Below are 26,006 nucleotides of genomic sequence, written 5' to 3'. Positions count from 1 at the left end.
CTTTTATAATATTCCAGTGTGTAGTCTACCACATTTCATTTATCCATTTATTAATTGATGAACTTTTGGACTGTTTCTACTTTGGGATTGTTATGAATAATGTTGCTATGACCATTTACGTACAAGTTATTGTGTAGACAGATGTTTTCATTTCTCTTGGTATGTACCTATAGTCTGGCAGATATTTCAGTATTTCAACCGAACTAGAACCAACAGAACCCTTTCTCTGTGTATGTATGTGTGTGTGTGTGTGTATAAGCACACGATTAAAAAGTATAGACTCAATAAGTCATGTGAGTCAAAAACAGTACATAATCAGGGACCAGGTTTCAAGGCTAGTATGGACCTTAGTTCTTTCATCTACAAAACAGGAGAAGTGAACCAGTTGAACCCTATGGATTCTCTTAGCATGAAAACTTTACTTTTCTGGAATTTAATTAAATTCTCACCAACACATTCACTTATAAATAACACCTGCTTCTATTTCCCAAGAGATTTTGAGGTGCCTTATAATATTGACCAGATAGGACAGTTAAAAATTAGTTCAGAAAGAGAACTCATAATTGTACAGGAGCTGGAACTGAGAGGGTCAGTAGGACACTGAAATTTAGTACCTTGCTTCCTGGTAGGTGCATGCGTAAGCGTAGTTTGGAGGATATGCAAAACCAGACCTTTTGTTGTGTGCTCAAGTTTTTGTTTTGTTCTAGCCACACTGCAAGGTATGTGGGACCTTAGTTCTCCCACCAGGGATTGAACCTGCACCCCTGCAGTGGAAGGTTGGAGTCTTAACCACTGGACTACAAACGAAGTTCCATGTGCATCCAAGTTTGAATGACATGCTTCTGACTCTGAGTGGCTCAAGTCTCCTAGGGAGATACATCAGTTCAGTTCAGTCGCTCAGTCGTGTCCAACTCTTTGTGACCCCATGAATTGCAGCACGCCAGGCCTCTCTGTTCATCACCAACTCCCAGAGTTCGCTCAAACTCATGTCCATCAAGTCGCTGATGTCATCCAGCCATCTCATCCTCTGTCGTCGCCTTTTCCTCCTGCCCCCAATCCCTCCCAGCATCAGAGTCTTTTTCAATGAGTCAGCTCTTCGCATGAGGTGGCCAAAGTACTGGAGTTTCAGCTTTAGCATCAGTCCTTCCAAACAACACCCAGGACTGGTCTCCTTTAGAATGGACTGGTTAGATCTCCTTGCAGTCCAAGGGACTCTCAAGAGTCTTCTCCAACACCACAGTTCAAAAGCATCAATTCTTTGGTGCTCAGCTTTCTTCACAGTCCAACTCTCACATCCATACATGACCACTGGAAAAACCATAGCCTTGACTAGATGGACCTTTGTTGGCAGAGTAATGTCTCTGCTTTTGAATATGCTATCTAGGTTGGTCATAACTTTTCTTCCAAGGAGTAAGCGTCTTTTAATTTCATGGCTGCAGTCACCATCTGCAGTGATTTTGGAGCGAAAAAAATAAAGTCTGACACTGTTTCCACTGTTTCCCCATCCATTTCCCATGAAGTGATGGGACTGGATGCCATGATCTTCGTTTTCTGAATGTTGAGCTTTAAGCCAACTTTTTCACTCTCCTCTTTTACTTTTATCAAGAGGCTTTTTAATTCCTCTTCACTTTCTGCCATAAGGCTGGTGTCATCTTCACATCTGAGGTTATTGATATTTCTCCCAGCAATCTTGATTCCAGCTTGTGCTTCTTCCAGCCCAGCATTTCTCATGATGTACTCTGCATAGAAGTTAAATAAGCAGGGTGACAATATATAGCCTTGACGTACTCCTTTTCCTATTTGGAACCAGTCTGTTGTTCCATGTCCAGTTCTAACTGTTGCTTCCTGACTTGCATACAGGTTTCTCAAGAGGCGGGTCAGGTGGTCTGGGAGATACATAGGTCCACACAATTAGAATCCAGTGAACTAAATGCAGCGATAACTTTGACAGTTTAAAGAAGTACTTCGAAATGTGGTGGTGGTGGTGGTGGCGGGGTCCACAAGGATCAGAAAAATGTACTAGGGCGATTGCTTGGCTGAGCTCTTTGAAGTGATGTGCCCTAACAGCTCCATCACTAAAAGGCTGTATAGCTTTGAACAAATTGTTTCATCTTAATGGACTTTGTTTCCTCATCTGTCAATGGGGACAAAATAGTACCTACTTTACAGGTTTTTTTTTAAATTAAAGAAATGAAGTGTCTCATCTAGAGTAAATGTGCGTGTGTGTGTGTGTGTGTGTGTGTGTGTAGTAGGGAGTGGTTGTAAGTTGAGGCTGAAACCTCTGTGAGTGTTTCTTACCTGGGGCTGCAAGTGACAGCTGGCTAATGGGAGTGTCAGCTGTTTAGTGAAGAAAGCCAAGGTCAAAACCCCAGAAAGTGTAGGTCAGTAGGCAGTCAGGAAATTAGAGATACATATCATAGGAAACCACAGATAAGAAATAACAGGAAAGGTGTTCTGGGCCCACACCTGTGTGTCTATTAAGCGCTGCTACCTATGTCTTTGCTGGTGATGCTGGGACAATTGGGTGTATCATTGAGCTGGGGAAGGAGAGGACAAAATTAGTCCAATAGAAAAGGGAATGACAAAGGGAGTGAAAATCGTGATAAACCGAGACAGCATTAAAAAGCAGACACTTCACTTTGCTGACAAGAGTTCATGTAGTCAGAACTATGGTTTTTCCAGTAGTCATGTATGGATGTGAGAAAGAAAAGAAAGGAAAGTGAAGTCAGTCAGTTGTGTCTGACTCTTTGCAACCCCGTGACTGTAGTTCCTCTGTCCATGGAATTTTCCAGGCATGAGTACTGGAGTGGGTTGCCATTTCCTTCTCCAGGGGATCTTCCCAACCCGGGGATTGAACCTGAGTCTCCCACATTGCAGGCAGATGCTTTAACATTTGAGCCAAGGGAAGTGGACCATAAGGAAGGCTGAATGCTCAAGAATTGATGCTTTCGAACTGTGGTTCTGGAGAAGTCTTGAGAGTCTTTTGGACAGCAAGGAGCTCAAATCAGTCAATCCTAAAGGAAATCAAGCCTAAATATTTACTGGAAGGACTGATAGTGAAGCTGAAGCTCCAATACTTTGGCCACCTGATGCAAAGAGCTGACTCAGTGGAAAAGACTCTGATGCTGGGCAAGATTGAAGGCCAAAAAAGAAGAGGGCGGCAGAGGATGAGATGGTTAGATGGCATCACCAGCTCAAGGGACATGAGTTTGAGCAAACTCCGTGAGATAGTGAAGGATAGGGAAGCCTGGTGTGCTGCAGTCCACGGGGTGGCAAAGAGTCGGACAGGACTTATTGACTGAGCAACAAAAAGGAGTGACTGTTGCCAGAGGGACAAGAAGCAGGAGATGCAAGGTATGGAGGCTTGAGAGAACCTGCTGGGTTTGGAGCACTAATAGTGTGGTAGGGCTGGGGCTCAGGAGAGGGCAGGAGAGAGATGCCAGGTGAGGTTGTGAGATAGCAGGGCAATAGGGCATGGGGCAGCGGGTGATTATCACAAGGGGTGCTGGTCATAAGACTTAGTCTGCTCTCCATTCTGAGTGTGAAAGAAGTCAAGGAAAAAATTTGAGGACAGGAAGGACACTGTCAGATTTCTGGAGTAAAAATCACACCCTGACTGCTGTGTGGAATTGAGTGCCAGGAGGACCATCTGACAGCAGAAATAGCAATTATATAAGAGCCAAGAAGGTGCTTACTTTGAACACAGAGTAATAGTTACATGATTTATTATACCAGCAATTATAATAATGCCAGTGTTCTGGATCGAGTTAAATGGCAGAGTTAGGGCTCAAACCCAGTGGAAAAATGCTCAGGAAGGGAAAGTTTTTTAAAAAAAATCTTCTAGTGAAAAATCAACACTGAAACAACTAAAAAAGGGGGGGTGTCTGGGGGAGAAATTCAAAGAACCACCAGAGTCAATTTTGTAAAAGTAAAAATGAAAAAGCGTCTCTGTGGATAATCTTTACTTATTCCAAAACTGAGATAAGAGGCACCTCCATTTTCAATACGGAAGCAAGAACTTGTTTGTTGCTTCTTAGCAGCTCAAACGTATTTCCTGGTTTTATTTGGGCAGCAAGCACGTTGCTGCCATCAGCTTGTATAAAATGGGTTTTGAATGTTCATACCCTCCTCTTATCAGTGCGCTTTTCTTGTGATTGTATCAGTTTCCTATTGCTACTGTAATAACTTACCACAAACTTAGAGGCTCAGAACAACACACTTTTTTTTAATTTTGCAGTTCAAGAGGTCAGAAGTCTGATGGGTCTTATGTAGCTAAAATCACATGTTGGCAGGGCTGTGCGCCTTTCTGAATGCTATAGGGGAGAATATGTTTTCTTTCCTTTTCCTGTTTCTAGGTAGGGTTTACATTCCCTGCCTTGTGGAGCCTTCCTCCATTTTCAAAGCCAGCATTGCATCACTCTGACTTCTGACTCCATCATCACTCCTCCTCTGACTCTAACTCTTCTGCCTCCCCTTTTCACTTGTGATGATGTTTCACCCACCTGGATAATCCAGGGTATTCTTGTTATCTCAGTATCCTTAACTTAATCACACCTGCGAAGTCCCTTCTGCCATATATTCATGGGCTCTGGAGATTAGGGCATGGACATCTCTGTGGGGGAATGTCTGTGTTTTTTGCTTTCCACTGTGGTTAGCTGTGGAACAGAAGTAATTTGAAATGGACTCATGTTCTAGAGAGGCAGTGTGTGTGATAGTCAACCTGAGCTATGGGGACAGGCACCCTGAGTTGGTACACTGCCTTCTCCAACTGTTAGTCCTGTGGCCTCTGAGTGTCCATTTCCTCATCTGGTAATGGAAATGTCAATTAGACTCACTTCACAAGGTTGCTGTAAAGACCAATTAAGTGCTAGTATATGTCAATAACTTTGAACAGTGAGCAGCACATAGTAAGTGCTCATTAAAATAATGTCCATTATTATCTGATGGATGAGTATCCTATAATCCATTTTTTTTCCTGTGGTTGAACTCAATTATTAATGCCAAAGTGTGTGTGTGTGCATGTGCGTGCTTGTTGGGGAGAATTTGTGTGTTTAAGGAAAGTCTGATTTTCATCCCTAGGAATTGTAATTAGCTAGAAGAGAATGTGCCTGACAGCAGTTGAGCTGTCTAGGCCAGTTAATGACGCTCTTAATAGATGCAGCTGGTATATTTTCTGGAACTACCAAGATTTCCATGATACATTGCATAAAACCTGCAGATAGAAATTTTAGATAGTGTTTTTCAGATATTGTATATGCTATTCCATGAAGTGGTTAGAACTGATTTTATAAAATCATGTATGGATTTCTTACCTAGTATGAATACTTTGGATTATGATACATGCTGACCTGATTAATTTCAGTAGTATACAGATACATATTGTTTTCCTATTGTATAACTTAAATAGAAAGTTTGAGCATGAGACCTAATGAAATCAATGAAATTATTACTGATTTTTAAACATAATTGCTATTTAATTAATCCCCAAGCCACCATCAGAGTTAAGAGCACACATTTACCCTGCTTTGGGAAGAGATATTATGCCTTCTAGCATATTTCTGGCTCCATAAATAACATAATTTTAGTGAAATAGTATGCCATTTTATTGCAAATAAAGTAATGAGAAACAGCATTATTATCCTGTTTTACCCTTGTTGTAAAGTTAATTATATCTAATCTAATCAACATAAAGTTGGCTTCTTTTTAGGAGTCTATTTCATGTGATGCATTCCATAATTTATTTCACTGTAGTTTTTATAATATTCTCCAAAATGAATATTAAGATAGTTTAATTAAAAAAGAAAGTCATACTTTAAAAGGCAAGAAATACATCTAATTTGGCTGATTGGTTTGATACTTAGGTTTTATGATGAAACATCAGTTGCATGGGGCTTCCCTGGTGAGTCAGATGGTAAAGAATCTGCTTGCAATGTGGGAGACATGAGTTTGATCCCTGGGTTGGGAAGATCCCCTGGAGAAGGCCATGGCAACCCACTCCATCAGGTATTCTTGCCTGGAGAATCCCCATGGACAGAGGAGCCTAGTGGGCTACAGTCCATGAGGTTGCAAGGAGTAGGACACGACTGAATGACTAAGCACATAAGTTGCATGAGCCATTTGAGGTTCCAAGATTTTGACAAAATTTTAACTCAGGCACACAGCAAGCTAAAAGCATTAAAGTGGTTCTACTCTAAAAGATAATCATGATAATCACAATGGTGTGATCACACACCTAGTGCCAGACATCCTGGAATTCGAAGTCAAGTGGGCCTTAGGAAGCATCACTACGAACAAAGCTAGTGGAGGTGATGGAATTCCAGTTGAGCTATTTCAAATCTTAAAAGATGATGCTGTGAAAGTGCTATACTCAATATGCTAGCAAATTTGGAAAACTCAGTAGTGGCCACAGGACTGGAAAAGGTCAGTTTTCATTCTAATCCCAAAGAAAGGCAATGCCAAAGAATACTCAAACTACTGCACAATTGCACTCATCTCACACGCTAGCAAAGTAGTGCTCAAAATGATCAAAGCCAGGCTTCAACAGTACGTGAACTGTGAACTTCCAGATGTTCAAGCTGGATTTAGAAAAGGCAGAAGAACCAGAGATCAAATTGCTAACATCCATTGGATCATTGAAAAAGTGAAAGTTTTAGAAAAACATCTGCTTCTGCCTTATCGACTATGCCAAAGACTTTGACTGTGTGGATCACAACAAACTGTAGAAAATTCTTAAACAGATGGGAATATCAGACCACCTGATCTGCCTCCTGAGAAATTTGTATGCAGGTCAAGAAGTAACAGTTAGAACTGGACATGGAACAACAGACTGGTTCCAAATTGGGAAAGGAGTACATCAAGGCTGTATATTGTCACCTTGCTTATTTAACTTATATGCAGAGTACATCATGAGAAATCCTGGACTGGATGAAGCACAAGTTGGAATCAAGATTGCTGGGAAAAATATCAATCACCTCAGATATGTAGAAGACACCACACTTATGGCAGAAAGCAAAGAACTAATGAGTCTGTTGATAAAAGTGAAAGAGGAGAGTGGAAAAGTTGGCTTAAAACTCAACATTCAGAAAACGAAGATCATGCCATCTGGTCCTATCACTTCATGGGAAATAGACGGGGAAACAATGGAAACAGTGACAAACTTTATTTTTTTGGTCTCCAAAATCACTGCAGATGGTGACTGCAGCCATGAAATTAAAAGATGCTTACTCCTTGGAAGAAAAGTTATGACCAACCTAGATAGCATATTCAAAAGCAGAGACATTACTCTGCCAACAAAGGTCTGTCTAGTCAAAGCTATGGTTTTTCCAGTAGTCATGCATGGATGTCAGAGTTGGACTACGAAAGAAAGCTGAGCGCCAAGGCATTGATGCTTTTGAACTGTGGTGTTGGAGAAGTCTCTTGAGAGTCCCTTGGACAGCAGGGTGATCCAACCAGTCCATCCTAAAGGAAATCAGTTCTGAATATTCATTGGAAGGATTGATGCTGAAGCTGAAACTCCAATACTTTAGCCACTTGATGCAAAGAACTGACTCATTTGGAAAGACCCTGATGCTGGGAAAGATTGAAGGCGGGAGGAGAAGGGGACGACAGAGGATGAGACGGTTGGAAGGCATCACCGACTCAATGGACATGAGTTTGAGTGAACTTCGGGAGTTGGTGACGGGCAGGGAAGACTGGTGTGCTGCAATCGATGGAGTCGCAGAGTCAGACACAACTGAGCGACTGAACTGAACTGAACTCAGAAAGATGTATGGAAATAGATATTTTGCTTTTCTCAACTCTTACTAAGACAAACTAAACAAAGTGCCTCTGAGTAACAGATAAGGATAACAGGTTAAGATAATGGTAATTTAAAAGTTTTGGCCTTTCTAGTATAGAACACAGAATGAGACATTGAGGACTGAATAATGAATATTTTCTCAAGTCAGATGATTTCCAATTATTTCCTTTCAACAAAATTGGAAGAGGCCCTAATCAAAGTGATAGGTGCTTTAGAATTCCATTGTGTCTTCGGTATACAATTCAGAGGGAGTTCATAGAACTGAATGTCAGCATTTTAGAGAGACTTCCTTTCCTTCCTATCTCCTTTTAAATGTGAATAAAAGATGTCAGTGGTCACATCTATGAGACAGGAAAATATGGACAGAAATAATTCTAAACATTCTCTCTCTCTTATTGTAATAAATCAGTTCAGTTCAGTCGCACAGTCGTGTCTGACTCTCTGCGACCCCATGGACTGCAGCACGCCAGACTTCCCTGTCCTTTACCAACTCCCGGAGCTTGCTCAAACTCATGTCCATCGAGTCGGTGATGCCATCCAACCATCTCATCCTGTCATCTGTAATAAATAGTCATTCCTGAAGATGAGCTAGTGGGGGAAAATATCTCCACCCGTTTCATTGAGATGCATTAAAAATTACTTTTAGTATTATGCTTATATACCAAAAGTTAAAATATATTGATGTTTTGATCAATTGTGTACTATTAATAACTTGTAACCCTTAGATCTGGAAGGATTAAAAATATTTTTTTGTTGTTGTTTTTACATTTAGAGTTTGGTGGCCAGAGGGAAAAATATTCATATATGTGTTGTAAATGCATAACATAACTTATAAAAAATGTTAAGATAAAATTCTGAGAAGGAAGAGAAATAGAAATAGCTTTCAGGGAGATACAGGAATAATGTAGAATCTTTAGTGTGAAAGAAAAGCTTATTTGTGTCTCTTTAAATGAATGATAGTGGGTGGCAAATTCTAGGGTATTGCTGGGGGGATAACTCCAAGGGATTCATTTAAAATAGCGATGCAACTATTTTCAAACATTCATTTTTATAATATACTATTTAGGGAATTTTTTTTTCAATAATTTAATCTTAAATTGAAATGATAAAATTAAATAGTAAGAATGTGTGCAGAGGTGTAGTTTTCATTTTTGGGGAGTATTAGAGTGAAAAAATTTGAAGTCTTCCGACAGTTTCTGAGTGGATGTTAGCAGGCCTGTGAAAGCAAATGGCCACGGCTAGACTCGAGTGTCCCACTGGCCTACTTCTTGCATTGCCTTTGAAGGGCTGCTCAGCTGTGATGTCAGTGGGTCCCACTCAGGCTCATTCAGCCGGAAAGAGAGGGTCAGATCTGCAGGGCACAGTTAGCCAGTATTACCCTCAGATAACTCTGCTTGATTGGTTATTATGACCATTTTTTCCAAGTATATTTATCAAACACACAGATAGCATTCACTCTGTACCAGCCACTCTTCTAATTGCTTTCCAAATAGTAACTTATTTTAGTCTCATAAAACCCTGTTAGGTAGGTACTGTGATTATCTCCATATTACAGATGAGAAAACCGAGGCACAGAGAGATTAAATGACTTGCTAAATGTCACTTAGCTAATGAATGGTGGAACCATGGCAGAGGGAAATGGTTCTATTCTCTGTACCCATGGTGGACCACCATCAGACTGCTTTCTCCCCAACATACCTGGTACTTCATGCTCTTTTTCCTACACCCAACACTTGTCTCGATTACAAGTATATTGGATTTGCCTGTGAGGATCCAGAGAATCCAGTTTTGAGATGCAAGAGTTGAATTTCAGCTGCCTGTTTATTGACGCTGGCTTCCACAGCCGTGAATCATCATCTAAATGTCTTATTCAGACAGGAAGGCTGGGTAATTAGTATTGCAGGTCACTAGTAAAAGGCCTCAGAAAGCATCAAACCCCCCCAAAAACTATTTTTCCTGGCCTCCTCCGTACGACCTCATAACTCCAGTTTCAGAGGTTTGGAGTGGGCAAAGCACTCTTACGGTTTCCTTTACATCAGTTAGGAAAACAAATTACCCGGACAGAGCAGTTGAGGGGAGAAACTATTTTTCTGCCATCTACCCCTGCCTTCCAAACGACTTCCACTGGGTTTGCCATTTGACACAGGGAGAGGGTGTCAAAAAAGGTTGCAAGAACTTGGAGGGTAAAAAATACGTTAAGAAATTTGCCACTTTGCAAAAGGAAAACCGCTTTAAAAATACAACCCCCTCCTGAAAAAAACCAATCCCCCATCTCCCCTAGACAACATAACTCTTTTTTAAAAAAGTCCTGCATTTAGAGATAGATGGGTATCTATTACTGTGCTCTCTGGGAAAGCGAAAATTACTTTGGGGGCGTCTCTGGGACATTTCAATGTCCTTAATATTATATAGGGCACTGCAGAGCTACAGCTTGTTCTGGGGAGAAAAGCACTGGCTATGAGTCCTGCTAAGAAGGATGCGGGGATCAGCCAGTGCCTACACCACTAACCAGCCTCAAATCTGTTAGAGAAATTTCCCTAAGTCTCATTTATTTTTTCCCTGCCTCGTAATTGTCTGAGTTGTTGGGAGCATCGGGAGACAGCACTGAAGTGAAAAACAAGCTTTGGTTTAAAAAGAGTCATGCTAATGTCCGGTACTCTTTGCAGCATTGAAGAGACATGTCTGTGTGTAATGGGGTAGACGATTGTTAATATGACCTTGTGGCCTGATTATTCCCTGTCCCCTGTCCTATAAGAAAGAATTAAATAATAAAAAAATTGGGAGATTGAGGACAAGTGTGAGAGGAAAGGATCATCTTTGTGGTCTAAGGTACAGATAGAAGCATGGAAGCGCAGCATTGAGTTTTGACAACTTAGGAATGACCAGAATTGCTGGGGGGCTAGGAATTGGATCCTCTTGAATTTTCTTTTCAAAGATGCAAATCAGAGATTTAAAGTATACTTTAAAAATCTCCTGGGGCTTCCCAGGCAGCAGTAGTGGTAAAGAATCCGCCTGCCAATGGAGGAGATGTAAGAGACAGGGGTTCAATCCATGGGTCGGGAAGATCCCCTGGAGGAGGGCATGGCAACCCACTCCAGTATTCTTGTCTGGAGAATCCCATGGACAGAGGAGCCTGGCAGGCTGCAGTCCATAGGGCCACAAAGAGTTGGACACAACTGAAGCAACTTAGCATGCATGCATGCAGGGCTATTTTGACTCGGCTTTGGATGTGTCCTTGTGCTGACATTGGATTGGCCACTTGGAGTTAGAGCTGCAGGAAAATCAGGAGAAGAATCTTAGCAACAATTAAGAACACAGTTTCCACTGAGGCATTTTTAGGGTTCCAGAGCATAGATGGTTACTGCTCACATTGAGCTATCTTTGTACTGAAAAAAAAATGGATAGAAAATAGATGACATCGTTGCTATGGTCTGAATATATGCACACCCCATTCATTTGTTACATTCAAACCCTCAGGGTGATTGTATTAGGAGGTGGTCTGTTTCCAAACCAGTGAGGTTGTGAGGATTAAATGAGGTCTGGGAAATTCATCGATGCCAGCATGTTCCACATTATAGATATTCAACAAATATTTATTAATTCAGAAATATAGATTAAAATTCAAATGTAAATGCATTTTGTTACAGTAGGGGCCCTAAATGTTTAAAATGGGTGGCACAATACATTAAAAATACATTAATTATTTCATTTCAGCCTTACCACAACCTTGCAGTGCAGACAAACTGTATCAGCTGCTTTTTTATTTGATGAATGAGGGGCAAAGTGCTTAAATGTGTTGCTTAAGGCCCCACATCTAATAATGAGTGGTATTGGCAGCGTTCAGACTCAGGGCTTCTGGCTCTCCAAGGTCAGTGCTCTTTTTGCATCACCATTTATTACAGGCTGAACTGGGTTCCCCTCAAATTCACATGTGGAAGTCTTGACCCCCAGCGCCTCAGAATGCGACTGTGTTAGGAGACAGGGCCTTAACAGAGGAAGCAAGTTTAAGTGAGGCCATCAGGGTGGGCACTAATGCAAACTGACTGGTGTCCTTATATATAGAAGAGGATGCTGAGACACCAGAGGAAAGGTCACGGGAAGACAGTGAGAAGGTGGCCGCCTGCACACCAAGGGGAGGGCCCCCAGGAGAAACCAAGGCTGCCAACACCTTGATCCTGGTCTTCAAGCCTCCAGAACTGTGAGAAACACATTTCTGTTGTATAAACCACCCAGTCTGTGAAATTTTGTTAATGGTGGTCTTGGCATGACACCCATCTTATTTCTGTGCTGGAAACATCACAGAAATAAAGTCTAAATAAAGTCTAATTCCTTAGCCTGGCATTAGGTCCGTAGGACTCTTCTGACTTCTCTAGCCTGCTATCCTTACTTCATTAAGTTTAAAATCTTCATATATCCTGGTATCATCTCTACTTCTTTGGTAATATTGTTTCCTTTCTATATCTAGGGGCTGAACTCTTTCTGGGTCTTCAAGGCCTGATCAAAGACCCCCGTGTCCCTGATCTTCCCCCCTTACTTTGCTTCTGGGGATCTCGTACTTAAGGTCAGGCTAACATGCAGCCTCTGGAGGCTGATGACCTGGGTTTTGAATTCTAGTTCTATGCTCTGTGACCTTGGACAAGTTACTTAGGCTTTCTAAGCCTCATCGTTTTCCCTGTGCATGGGAATAACAGTAGTACCATTATAGGGAAGTTTCGAAGAATAAGAAAGATAAAGCCTGTAAACTCCATTGTGAGTATCCTTCCTCCTGCACCAGTGTAAATGTCCAATGTAGATAATTTATTTCTTTATTACTTGGGTTTTATTATTCTTAATATTTCTCATTAATTCTTATTCTTTTTAAAATTTTCTTATTTTTTAAGGCTTTCATATTTTATCTCTACTAATCTAAAAGCACTTGGGTCTTTTCTGTAAACTTTTAAATTTTGTTGAAAATTCTGATTATTGAAGTCATGCATGCCCATTGTAAAAATTTCACTTAAACAGAAAAAAAAGAGAGGGGAAAAAAAAAATCACTTGTAATCTTGCCAACCAGAATATCTACTAACATTCTATGTAGCCTTCCATTTTTTTTCTGTGTGTAAATACATGGTTTTGCAATGAATATGTGATCATATTAGATATATGGCTTGTATAAAGTGCTTTTTTCTCATGAGGGTAGGTATATGTCCCTCGGTCCATATTAGAAAATGTAGTCTGCCTCAGAGGTTCACCTTGGTGGCTTGCCCTGGTCCAGTGTATAGGTATGTTTTGTTCGGTTTGCATAGTTTAAAAAATTTAGCCAACTGAAATCAGGATATTTTACAAAAAAGGTACATTTTCCTGGTTTGGAAAATGTGAAGCTCCAGCCACACTGGGGCTGGGTTTCAGGAAGCCAGTCACTGGCTTAGAGCTGAGCGGTGCTGCTGCGCCGTACTCCTGGCCCACACAGGCCCTTGATCTGCATCAGTGATGGGGATGGGTAATGTAGCATTTTCTGGCTGTTGTGAACACAGCTATTGTCAACTACGACAAGCAATCTGAGGGCTCAGCCTAGTCTACTGTGTCTTTAACCCTAGACCCTCAGTGCCTGTCACTTACTTAGCTCTTAATAATTCTGTGACGTTAATATGTGAGTGAATGGACTCATTTGTGACATTTCACACATCCATATCACTCTTGGAGTGCGTGGAGGACTCAGGATCCCACCAGAGCACTGGGCTTCTTTTGTTCCTTGGAGTGTCTCCCGAAGCTGGACCCAAAGGAGGGCTCCATCCACACTGGTGGGTTTGCGGACCCTGACATCTTTCTTCCGGGGATTGGGGGGGGGGGGGCTTGAACATTTAAAAAAGGCAACACGTAGTGATCACTTCATTTCCTACCCAGATGCAGCCAGCTCTTGAGTGGAAGAGGACAGCTCTTGAATAGCACCCGTGTGCCTTTCACAACATCTAATGTTGGAAGAGAGTAAAGAAAAAGAACTCTGCCATCATCTACTGGTGGCTGCGCTTGCTTCTTTTGTTTCCCTTTGCTGTCTTTTAAGCGCCAAGAGTGTCTCCTAGGAGCGTGGGATGCACCCTGCCTGAGTTCCTTGTGGGTGTTGGCGCTCAAATTAGAGGCTGGATTTCGGGGACAGCTGGAACGCTTCTTTGCTGCTCCACCCTGCAGGCGGCACGTGAGGCCCAACCACGAGATGTGAGGCAGGCCCCTTTAATCCTACACCAGAGTCTTGGCTTCCCAAACCCGATCCTCCAAAATTTGGACTTATATAACTTATTTGTTTATTTTTAAGCCAGTCCTGTCCAAGTTGAGAACACTTAAGACTCCCTTTTAGAGCAAATTTGGAACCCAACATTATCATTAACTAAATCAGCAAGCAACGATTCTGTTAAAATACCAAGCAGTGCAGTTCTGAGGACTTTTATCGTCATGTTGCCCATGGAATCACATTGTGTGGTGGTTTCTCTGAAAATCATCCTTGGGATTCTCTCTCTCTCCTCCGCTCTCTCTCTCCTCTCTCCTTCTGTCTCTCTCTCTCTCTCGTAAACCATGGCCTGAGTTAAGGGAGGTGGCGAGTGGGGGGTTGCTGTCGCTAAGATTTCCTGCTGTGTAGGAATCCCTTTCATTTGGATTTCAACCAGGGACCAGGTCATTCTTGTGTAAGTGACCATTGTGATTCTCCAACTAGGTCAGCTGGTGGGGCCTCTGGAAGCCATAGCCTTTTGTAGAGCATGGTAAAGCAGAAAACATGATAACATATCTTTGGATCAAATTAGATGCTGTTTTATATTAGATTCTAGACTTGAGGGAACAGGTGCCAAAAATCTGATAAAAACATATGTGAAGCCAAGGATTTACTGTATAGCACAGGGAACTCAACAAGGACTTACTGTATAGTATAGAAAACCTATACTCAGCATCTTGCAATAACCTAAATGGAGAAGAATCTGAAATAGATATATAAATCTCTTTGCTGTATGCCAGAAACTAACACAACATTTTAAATCAACTATACATAGGACACGACTTAGCGACTAAACAACAATACTTCAATAACAGTTAAGAAACAAAGTACGTGGATATGTTCACTGATATGTGGTTTCAATTCGTGACAACACTGGAAACATTCTGAATGTTTAACAAGAGGAAAATAATTAAATTACCTATGACCATTTTCAATGCATCTATTAAGGATTTATCAGAAGTTTTAAAGATCCTTCAGAGAGCCTTTAACAGTGTTGAGAGAAGTGTCTACAATTTGTTAGGTTAAAAAGAGTAGAAATAAAGTCACCTATGAAGTCTGAGATCAATTATATTTATCATATGGACAGAGATCCTTAGACAATACACCACAATTTTAGGACAGGTTATAGCTCTGCATGATGCAATGTTGGGTACTTTTTATTGTTTGTTTAGCCTTTTCAGCATTTTCAAACGTTTCTACAGTGAGCGTTTATTGCTTTGATTGTCAGGAAATAAAATGATTATAAGCTAGTCAACTTCCTGGTGGTAGTGGATTTGGGTCCACATTTTCTTTCAATACCGTATATATATTTTACTTTAACCCTTACTACACTTTATCTGCCACAGCTCCTCCAGTGAGGCTCTGGAGGAAAAACTGAGACTTAGGTGAGGGAGGACTGGGCGATGTTCTGCTACACACAGAGCCACAGCAATTTTCCTTGGGACCGGAGGTTTGTGGGCACTTATGAGCTACATGCGTTCTGTCTGGATTCCTGTCTGCAGATTCATAGAAACTAAGAAAGAAACGAGGCTGAAAGAGCCTTGCATCTGCTGATGGATCTCATCTTCAGATTAAAAAGAGTTCTAGCAGGACAGCCCTTCCCTCTTCTTATCCCCACAGCCCCTGCTCCCCTAAAACAATGTTAGTGGAAGTGAAGACAGATGTTTTCAAGTTGTGGTGAGCCAGCCTGGTTCAAGCAAGGTGACTGGACTCCACACGCTGAGCTTTGTAGGTTGTCCGGCCAAGAGACGACTGGTTTATTCCTTGGGCCAGCCAGTTTCTTCAGGCCTGTGGGTTTCCTCCATGTGTTAAATGGATGTAACACAACTCAAAGCTTCTCTTGGAGCTGTGTCCCATGACCTCATCTCCCGCTGCCTATACTCATGGGGTGAAGTGCTCCCTTCAGGTGCTAAAGGGTAGTGTTGAAGGAGGACTTGAGCTGGGACTGAGAACAAGTCTTAGGAGCATTTTTAGGAAAGGAGACGAGTCTTCCAGCTACCAAGCATGGCGATAGTCCAGTTCGTTACATCCACATACTGTTTATTGAGTGACTGTCTACGTCTTGAACCAGGCATCCAAGAATTCCCCCAGGTTCTTAGAGAAGCCTCAGTTTCCTCCATTAGCATCCCATCCGTCCTTTTCATTAAAGGCTTGGATCCCTATTTGGTGTCGGACAAGGACTGCTCTTGAAATGGATGAGTCTGGGTTGAAATCTCACCTCTGTCACCTGCAAGTCCTGTGGCTTCAGGCAAGTTACTTAATCTCTCAAAGGCTTATCTTCCCCACATTTAAAGTAAGAATAATAATGCCAGCCTCATGCATTTTTCATTTACTTACTTGCTGATTTAGTTTTGGCTGTGCTGGGTCTTCACTGTCCCTACTTGCGGTACGAGGGCTTCTCACTGCTGTGACTTCTCTTGTTGCCGAGCACAGGCTCTAGGCTGTGGGTTTCAGTAGTTGCAGTAGTGGCTTCATTGCTCCGAGGCACGTGGAATCTTCTGCGAGCAGGGATTGAACCTGTGTCCCCCACATCGGCAGGCTGACTTAACCACTGGACCACCAAGAAAGTCCCTGAGGTTGTTTTAGAGCGGGGTTGCTAAGTTTTGCAAATAATATTATAGACATCCAGTTAAACTGGAATGTCAGATGAACGAAAATACTATTTTAGTATTAGTATATCCTAAATATTGCACAGGATATTCTTATTACTAAAAAAATCATTTGTTTCTTATTTGACGTTCCAACTTACCTGAGTGTTCTGCGTTTTGCCTAACAATCCTATTCCTGTGGCTGAAATAGAGGGATTTATCTGAAAGCCTCTGCCCATGCCTCAGTGAATACTCTTTCCTCTGTACCTTTCTCTCCCAGGGAGGGCCCTGTGATTATGCTTCCCTTTTCCATGATAGGAGACATAAAGACTGTGACCAGGTTGGTGGAAAGAAGGTGACCGTGATCAGTTAGATGCGGACATCTCCATGGGAGGAGTGAGAGAGGAGAGAGGACACGCAGGCTGGTATGAACTACCTGTTGTCATTTCGTTGTTCAGTTGTGTCTGACTCTTTGCAACCCCATGGACTGCAGCACACCAGGCTTCCCTGTCCTTCACCGTCTCCCGGAGTTTGCTCACATTCGTGAGCTGAGCCTCTGGCAAATAGTGTCCCTTGGTTGTGTGTGCCTTGAGACGCTCCACCTGTTCTCTGCAAGGCTGTCAATGGAGGTGACACATGGGGTGATGAGGCACCCAGACGGAGAAGCTGACCCCAGGGAAACCCCAGCTAGCCATGACCATTCATAGGCTTCAAAGGCCAACTGCTGTGTTAGACAGAGGGACTTTCCTGGAGGTGATTTTTACAAAGAAGGGGTAAAGGGGACTGGGTGCCCCAGAGGCCTTACTGAGATTCTGGGGAAATCCGGGGTGCAAGCTGACGCCGCCTGTCCTTCTGCTCCTTTCTATGGGTCTTCCCCAAGCCCCCCCCACCCCAAACTTGAGTCCCCTCTGACTTCAGGCCCTCGGCTCGTGGGGTGCAGATGGACAGGTGGCAGGGCACCCTCTGGTCTTCGTGTGCATCACAGGCTGCTGCAGGGCCCCCAGAACCTCAGGGGGTCATTGTCCTATTCTGACCATCCAATTCCGGGTAAGGAACTCAGCTGTCGTCGGCTTCAGGGAATTTTTCCACCAGGATTGAAATCGGGGCCAAGAAAGTGGGGGCATGCAGAAGGCATTCTTTCTCCTATTCAGATGTGCTTTCTCTTTAGTTGGGACATTAGAAAATGCTGTTTTCACCCAGAGTCCTAGATGAAAGTGTTGAATTTCATTACAGTGAGAAAACACAGGAAGAGAGGTCCTCATTTCTGCCGTTTCCACCCTCATCCCTCCTTTTAAAATTTAGACATTTTAATATGTATTATTTAAAGTTAACAAAATTAAATTAATTCAAGCCATGCTCAGTCGGGGTGGGGGTGGGAGAAAAAGAAAAATTTTAAGGGAAACCTCTGTTTCTAGTCTCTACTTCAGTATCACAGTCATCTTGTTACTTTTATTTTGGAAGAGAAGAAGTAATATTTGACTCTTACTTTCTAAATAGTTTTCCTTTCATTTAATATACTTTCTAAAATTTTTATTCATTCTAAGGAAAACAATCTTAAATTTTTTAAATTTTATTTTAATTTTTTATCAAAGTACAGTTGATTTACAATGTTGTCACAGTCTCTGCTGAATGGCAAAGTGACTCAATCATGCATTCTTTTAAAAATATTCTTTTCCATTATGGTTTATCCCAGGAGATTGAATATAGTTCCCTGTGCTACACTGTAGGACCTTATGTTTATTTATTCTGAATGTAATAGTTTGCATATACCAACCCCAAAGTGTGTTAGTTGCTCAGTCGTGTCCGACTCTTTGCTCCTCTGTCCATGGGATTTTCCAGGCAAGGATCCTGGAGTGGGTTGCCATTTCCTTCTCCAACCAACCCCAAATTCCTCCCCAAATTCCAGTCTACCCCTCTCCTTCCCCCTCATGGCAATCACAAGTCTGTTCTCTATATCTGTGAGTACGTTAAAGAATATCTTTAAAATGTAGCATTTGATATATATATTTCCTCCCTATCATGTGACTATAAACATATGCTATTAAAAATTTAATATGCTCATCTGTGTATCGTTTAAAACTCTTTCAGGAACACAGTTCTTAAACAACTTCATGAAGTTATTTGAAGTCAGAAGTTCCTGTCTATCATCTGGGTAACAATAGGCAGATTTCGTGAAAGGTTTACTCCATTCTGGAACATGGACTTTCTAGGTATTTAGTCCTCCCAGGAACACTAGGGTATTTTTTTTGTTTGCCCCATTTTACAGATAAGAAAACTGAGTCTAAGAGAGGCAAAGTCAAGGTCATAGCACTGGTAAATGGAAGTCAGATTCAAATCAAAGCAGTTTGAGTAGAGTCCGTGCAATCACCTCTCTCTCTAACCTCTTAGGAAAACAAACAAACCCAACAGGTATTGATACCACCACTTGGCAGGAAAACAGCAGGCAATAGTTCTGTTGAAAGAGTTCATTCAGAATGAAAGGATAAGAGTGTCCTTCCCGTAACTTTTAATGCATTGCATGCAGTTTCCAACTTGCAGAGGTTGGATTCTAAACATTGATTTAAAAGCGGTTTCAGCATTCCCTTGCTCTGTGCTCCAAGGCACTTTGTACACACCTCTCCTGTTACACTCAGCATCTTGTCCCTTGGGAGCTTACAGTTCTCTCCCTGACAGGGTGCCCAGCTGCTCAAAGCCAGGGGCCTGGCCTTGTATTTCCTTTGGTATTCTCAGCACCCAGCACAGCGCCCAGCCCTCGGAGACCCAAAGTGTACACGTATTGTATTAAATTGCAAGTCATTTGTTTGGAACTCAGCACACATTTCCCAAAAGAAATGCATTACAAACAGGAGTGGAAGGGTTATGTTTCCAACCATCCCACAAGAGTTTGTTTAACCTTTCTCTCGTCTAAGTACTAAGTTATCTGGAGCTGTGGGTGGGGCGAGAGGTGGGGTGGTAGAGACAGGGAGATAGAAGTCTTCCTCCCCTTTCCTAGGTCAGACCTAGATGAAATGTCACGTGGATTGGAGTTCATCTTTGACTCCCTCCAATCTGCTTTTCTATCTCTCCCATCTATCAGTCATTTCTGTCTCCAGGATTTCTACTCAGTATCCAGCTGTGGTCCCTTGCCCAGGTCTTCCCTTTTCTTCCCCAAATAACCTACTTGACCCCCTTTACCAGTCAAAATTCCTGTTTCCTGAATGCAAGTGAGCATGGTTGTTGTCCAGGAGGAAATTCACAGATTAGCAAGAATTAATTCAATTATTGCTAGTCTATGAATGATAGGCCCTAACATCCCTCCACTGCCACCTCACCCTCACGTGCCACCAGTGCTAAGCACGTGGCTGTTTATACCACAGTAGTTAAGATTATAGGATTTAGAGACAGATTTGAATACTGGTTCTACCTCAAAGTTATATGGGCTAGGGAAAGTAAGTTCTTGACACCTCAGTTGTTGCATCTGTAAAATGAGAATAACTATAGTTATATTTTTTTCTTTTGTCTGCACCATGTGGCTTGCAGGATCTTAGTTCCCAGACTAGGGATTGAACCCCCACCCTCCATAGTGAAAGTACTGAGTTCTAACCACTGGACTGCCAGGGAATTCCTGAGAGCTATTAATAATAGTCTTTTAAAATTTTAAATTAATTTATTTTTTAATTGAAGGATAATTGCTTTATAGAGTTGTGTTGGTTTCTGCCAAGTACCAACATGAATCATCCATAGGTATTCATATTTCCCCTCCCTTTTGAAGCTCCCTCCCACCTCCCGCCCCATCCTACCTCCTCTAGGTTGTTACAGAGCCCTGGTTTGAGTTCTCTGAGTCGTACAGCAAATTCCCATTGGCTATCTATTTTACACACGTTAATAGAAGAGAGCTACAAATAATCCTTTAAAAACATTTAGTGTTATATCACTTATTAGGCACAGTGCTGAGGACTTTTAGTTCACTGATTGACTTTATCTTCCCAACAATCCCGTGAGGTAGATACTTGATTATTAACTGTTATAAAGGAGAGTGACTCTTGAAAGAGATATCTAGTGGTGAATTAATTATTATTTATTCTCTACCTTCCTTTCTTCCCAAAATATTTTAAGACAACATGCTACATTGATAACATTTCTGGCAGCATGGATAGGAGAAGACCTTCCTGGGAGGAGATTTTTCAGGGCAAAGGGAGCAGGGACTGCTGTCAGATCATCCATGGCTGAAAATGTGTCCTGAGAGTCCATTCCATTATGTAGTTCCTGTTTCCACAACTTCTTCCTTTCCTCTGCCTCTGAATGTGCCGAATCTGCAAGTGGTCCAAGTTTTTTCTCTAGCCCCTTTCTTTCTTTTTTAATTTTTTTACACAGCCAGTGACAGCTGCAAGGTGGTGGGGGCCGGGGGGATGGCAGCAGCTGTTTGTATGTATGGGATCTCTGTAGTCTTTCTTTGTGAGTCAGGGGCTGTCTGTATATCACCCGCTACCACCTGGCAAGACATTTTGTTCCATGTATGTTGTTTAAATGTTTCCTGGATGATATCATAAATGCAGAAGGAGGGGGGACCTTCAGATATGGATTTCCAGTCCTTCACTTCCCGACACAGGAACATCCTGGGGCGATTTTCTCCTCTAGCTCAGCAGACAGCTTGCAATTTGCTCCCTGGCCCTTCCCATTTACCAGATGCGGAGATTTTAATGCCAGTGGGGCAGGCATCTGAACAGAAGCCACAGTGTAGTCCTGGAGAACACCGAGCAGAAGCCGAAGGCAGAAGCAGGTGGCAGGCTCGCCCCACGTCCCCTCACTGGGGTCCTGGTGACTGAGTACCTTCCCTTCTCTGGGTCTTAGTTTCCTCTTCAGTCAAGCAAGCGGGATGAGCTGAACTCTCTCTGGTCCCTTGTTAGCTTTCAGACTCTTTGATTCTTTGATAAACTACCCAGGACAGAGGGCTGATCATCCTTGGTAATCCTGCCCTTGGGGTGGACAGTCTGTTGCGACCCATGTAAGCCTGTTCAAATGTTTCCTCATCCTTAAAATTAAGCAATTTCCCCTTACGTTAACCAAACATTTCTTGTAATTTGATTGTAATTTGGGTTTTTTTTGTGTGTGTGTTTTTTTTTAGTTGTCATTGTTATCAGGACTTCTAAAAATATAGGAAGAATTCTACCCTGTATTCCTATTAGGGTGATAGCTTTGTTATACATATACTGACACATTTGTTCTAACCTAGATGATTAGTTTTCAAAGACTTAATAGCAATGGGATTCTATTTTTATATGACATTTGTATTTAAAAGCTGGGTTTCCCTTGTAGCTCAGATGGCAAAGAATCTGCTTCTGCAAAGCAGGAGACCTGGGTTTGATCCTTGTGTCGGGAAGATCCCCTGGAGAAGGGAATGGCAACCCACTCCAGTATTCTTGCCTACAGAATTCCATGGACAGACCATGGGATCACGAAAAGTGGACACGACTGAGTAACTAACACACATGTTTAAAACCTATTTCACATATGTAATTTCATTTGAACCTCAACCTAAAAGTAAGAAGAGAAATTGTAGTCATTTTTATAAGTGAAGAGTTTCAGGATAAATAAATACAAATTCCTTGAATAATATTTCATCTCACAGTTACTAAGTGAAAGAGTCAGGATCCAAACCCAGGTCTTTACTCGGAGTCTAGTGCTCAGGCAATGAGAACTCATATTAATTTACAGCAGCACCACCAGCTAGCTCCCCTTGCTTGAGTTTCTGCTGTGTCCTGGGTACCCTACTATGTGCGTGCATGCATGTTCTTTTGCTTCGTTTGTGTCGGACTCTTTGCGACCCCATGGATTGTAGCTCACCAGGCCCCTCTGTCCATGGGGATTCTCCAGGCAAGAACACTGGAGTGTGTTGCCATGCCCTCCTCCAGGGGATCTTCCCGACCCAGGGATTGAACCTGTGTTACTTGTGTCTCCTGCGTTGGCAAGCAGGTTCTTTACCACTAGTGCCACCTGGGATGCCCAGGTGCTCTGCTTCCATCTCAAATCCTGGAGACAACTGTGCAATAGAAGTATTATCACACTCAGTTGAGAGAAGAAATAATTGAAGTTAGGAGAAATCAAGCTTGCTAATGTGCGCTGAAAGCAAAATTCAAATACAAGCCCAGTCTTTTGACAGTGCCTCCTTTCGCTTAAATATGCATCACCTCTTGAGAGTCCCTTGGACTGCAAGGAGATCCAACTAGTCAATTCTAAAGGAGATCAGCCCTGGGATTTCTTTGGAAGGAATGATGCTGAAGCTGAAACTCCAGTACTTTGGCCACCTCATGCGAAGGGTTGACTCATTGGAAAAGACTCTGATGCTGGGAGGGATTGGGGGCAGGAGGAGAAGGGGACGGCCGAGGATGAGATGGCTGGATGGCATCACTGACTCGATGGATGTGAGTCTGAGTGAACTCCGGGAGTTGGTGATGGACAGGGAGGCCTGGCATGCTGCAATTCATGGGGTCGCAAAGAGTCTGACACAGCTGAGCAACTGAACTGAACTGAAAAGGAGGTCTAATATAGTTTAAGTTTCAGAATTTTTTTTTAGGCTACACGAATTATGGTTCCATTACAGTTAACAGAAATGACCAATTGTTTGAATCCCATTCAGCCAACTGGAATTTGTCAGTTGCCCTTAATTTCTCCTGTAATACAGCAGTCTGTGTCTTGGTCTTTCTTTTCTAGATTTTCTCTTATTTATTTCAAACAATATTTTTATTACTTTCTTTCCTGCATTCTCTTAAAATATCTCTTTTTAAGAGACTGGCATTTAAAGTGAGCATGGCATTCTTAGTTAGAACTCAGATGATGACCAGTAGAAGAATGAGACTTGAGCTTCTTCCTCTTTCCCCGCCTCTTTCCGGTTTATATGTCCCAAGATCATTTTAAGTTTATTTGTAATCTGTTTTCCTGACAGTTTCACCTGATCCTTGCCCATTCTATATCTGCATAATTCATTGCCTATTCCTAAACACTCCAACTTCTTTTATGAAATGGGGATAATGTGTACAGTGTGAGGAATAGAGTCAATAATTATGTAATATCCTGTATGGTGACAGATGGTAACTAGATTTATTAGGGTGATCATTTTGAACTGTTTAAAAGTATTGAATTACTATGTTATATAACAGGAACTAACATAATGCTGTTGGTCAGTTATGTTTCAAAAACAAACTCATAGAAAAAGAGATCAGATTTGTGGTTGGGGAAGGGGATGGACTGAAGACAATTAAGAGGTACAAACTTCCAGTTAGAAGATAAATGATAAGCACTAGGGATGTCATGGACAATATGATAAATATAATTTACACTGCTGTATGTGATGTATCAAAGGTGTTAACTGTTCTCATCACTAGGAAAAAATTTTTTTATATTTCTTTAACATTGCATCTAAATGAAATGATGGATGTTCACTAAACTGTTTGTGGTCATCATTTTATGATATGTAAGTCAAATCATTATTCTGTACACTGTAAACTCGCACAGGGCTGTATGTCAATTGTAGTATATAGTGATTCCTGTCTTATTCACACTTCATAGATTTGGTGATGTTCAGTCAAACAGTGTGTAGGGAAAGCACTTGGGAAAGTATAAAGAACCGTGGGCATGGAGAATTATAGTATATTTTACTTTTGAAAAACTGAATCTATAGAAATGGAGCTAAATGGATTGTTCAGGGAAGTGAAGATTTGAATGTTCTGGATTTATTAGTTATATGTTGTATATAATAATTATATAAAATAATTTAATATGTCACTAAATCATTTTAAAAGAAAGGGTTTGTGTGCATTATTTAGAGAACTGTCCTTTTCTGATCATAGGCTGATATGTAGAGGTTATTCAAACAGAAGATTGATGCCTTCTTACCTCCTGGCTTTTCCAAGGTTTTCTGCCCGTAGTCTCTGAGCTACTCTCCTACAAGCCCCACACCTGGTATTGTTATGCACCTGTGTTAGCTTTCCTTTAAAGTCCCCACGTTTCCTGATATTAAGGAAACCTTTTAAAATGTTAACTCTTTTCATGTAGTTCCACAATAATAATGAATTTCTGGCATCCATTGACTGAGAAAATACTCAGTGCTGGTAGGACATTACAAACCCAGAAAACCCTTCAAATGGATTTGTATTTAATCGATTACAACTGCATCCAAATGCTTTTGAAAACTAGACATATCTAAGACATTATTCCACCAGGCATGCATATGAACACTCAGCAGATATTTGTCACATAAAGACTTGGGTAAGAAGAGGATAAAAATGTGCAGGTAATGCTTGTGTTGTCTGTGGATTTGTGACCCTTTTGTTATAACTCCATCCCCAATCCCTGCCCTGGGGCCCAGAGCTCAGAAACTCCTCACCCAGTATACAGTAGGCACTCAGTTGTCTCAACTAGATTGTAATTTTGAGGATAGCAAGGAAATTGTAGGCCCTTCTGTATCTCCAACAGAACCCAACATTGTACTGAGAGAAAGCTGCCCACTTTCAAATAAACCAGGAACTCGATTAGCATCTGCTACCAACAGAGGTATTTCTGGAGGACTTTATTAAAAGGAAGCTTCTAAAATTTAAACCACCTAGAAAGAATAGGTCTTTGATTCCAGAAAACTTGTGTTTCTCTGCTAGGGTAAGTGAAAGTAAGTATGGAGTTAGAAAAGCTTGAGAAGAGGGGGCAGGGCCTATGAAGCAGAGCTGCTTGCTCAAAGGCAGGGAGAACATAGAAACCTCATCCTCTGAAGCTAGGCTCAGCCTCTGCTAAGTAATCTCAGGCCGCATCAGAGAGGAGGTGACCAGAACACTCCTGGTGGTGACTGAAGTGGCAGACGAGAGGGTTAGTTCACTATGTCTTGAAGTGGCTGTGGCAAAAGCAATTTATGGATCCATAAATCACAAGCTAAAGCATAGTAAATGTTTTCATGGGCAATGTGACATCGAGAATTCATGAGAGGATTCACTTACCTCGACAGTGCTGGATAGAGCAGTCCGATCATGCTGAAGAGAAATTCTTAACACAGATTCTTCTTGGAGGCTCAAGTGACGTGAAAGGCTTCAGAGAGAGCCTCGGGCACCCTGACTCTGGTGCCCACTTCACCTTGCAGCAAAGGAAATGAAAGTGTCAGAATGAAGAGAAGAAAGTCAACATTCTGTCTAAGGGGAAAAATGCAGACACAGGCTTTTTTCTTTTTTTCTTTTTATGGGGTGGAGGGTTCGGAAGTTCTCTGGTTGAAGAGGAATCTGTAAAGGGAAACAAGAAATAATCTTTCCTAGTTCTTGTTTTTCCTGGGTTTATCCTGAAATCTGAGGCATGGTTTTTATATATAAATATAAGCTGCAAAACAAATTGCCAATGGGATAGGGGAGAGAAATGATGTTACAGC

The 26,006-nt window shown here is 41.8% G+C and overlaps 1 protein-coding gene across 1 annotated transcript in view; it reads right to left on the bottom strand.

The window, feature by feature from the left end:
• The window catches only part of RBPJ (recombination signal binding protein for immunoglobulin kappa J region), a 237,102-nt gene extending 211,324 nt beyond the window's left edge, over positions 1-25,778 (bottom strand). The window contains exon 1 of the mRNA XM_069593804.1: positions 25,588-25,778. The gene's annotated coding sequence lies outside the window, so the exon portion shown is untranslated. The remainder of the gene's footprint in view (positions 1-25,587) is intronic.
• Positions 25,779-26,006: the final 228 nt, after the last annotated feature.

This window comes from Ovis canadensis, chromosome 6, assembly GCF_042477335.2.
Source record: "Ovis canadensis isolate MfBH-ARS-UI-01 breed Bighorn chromosome 6, ARS-UI_OviCan_v2, whole genome shotgun sequence".
NCBI classification, from domain to species: Eukaryota; Metazoa; Chordata; class Mammalia; order Artiodactyla; family Bovidae; genus Ovis; species Ovis canadensis.
Note: the sequence above shows the minus strand (reverse complement) of the source record. Positions and strands in the feature narration are given on the sequence as shown.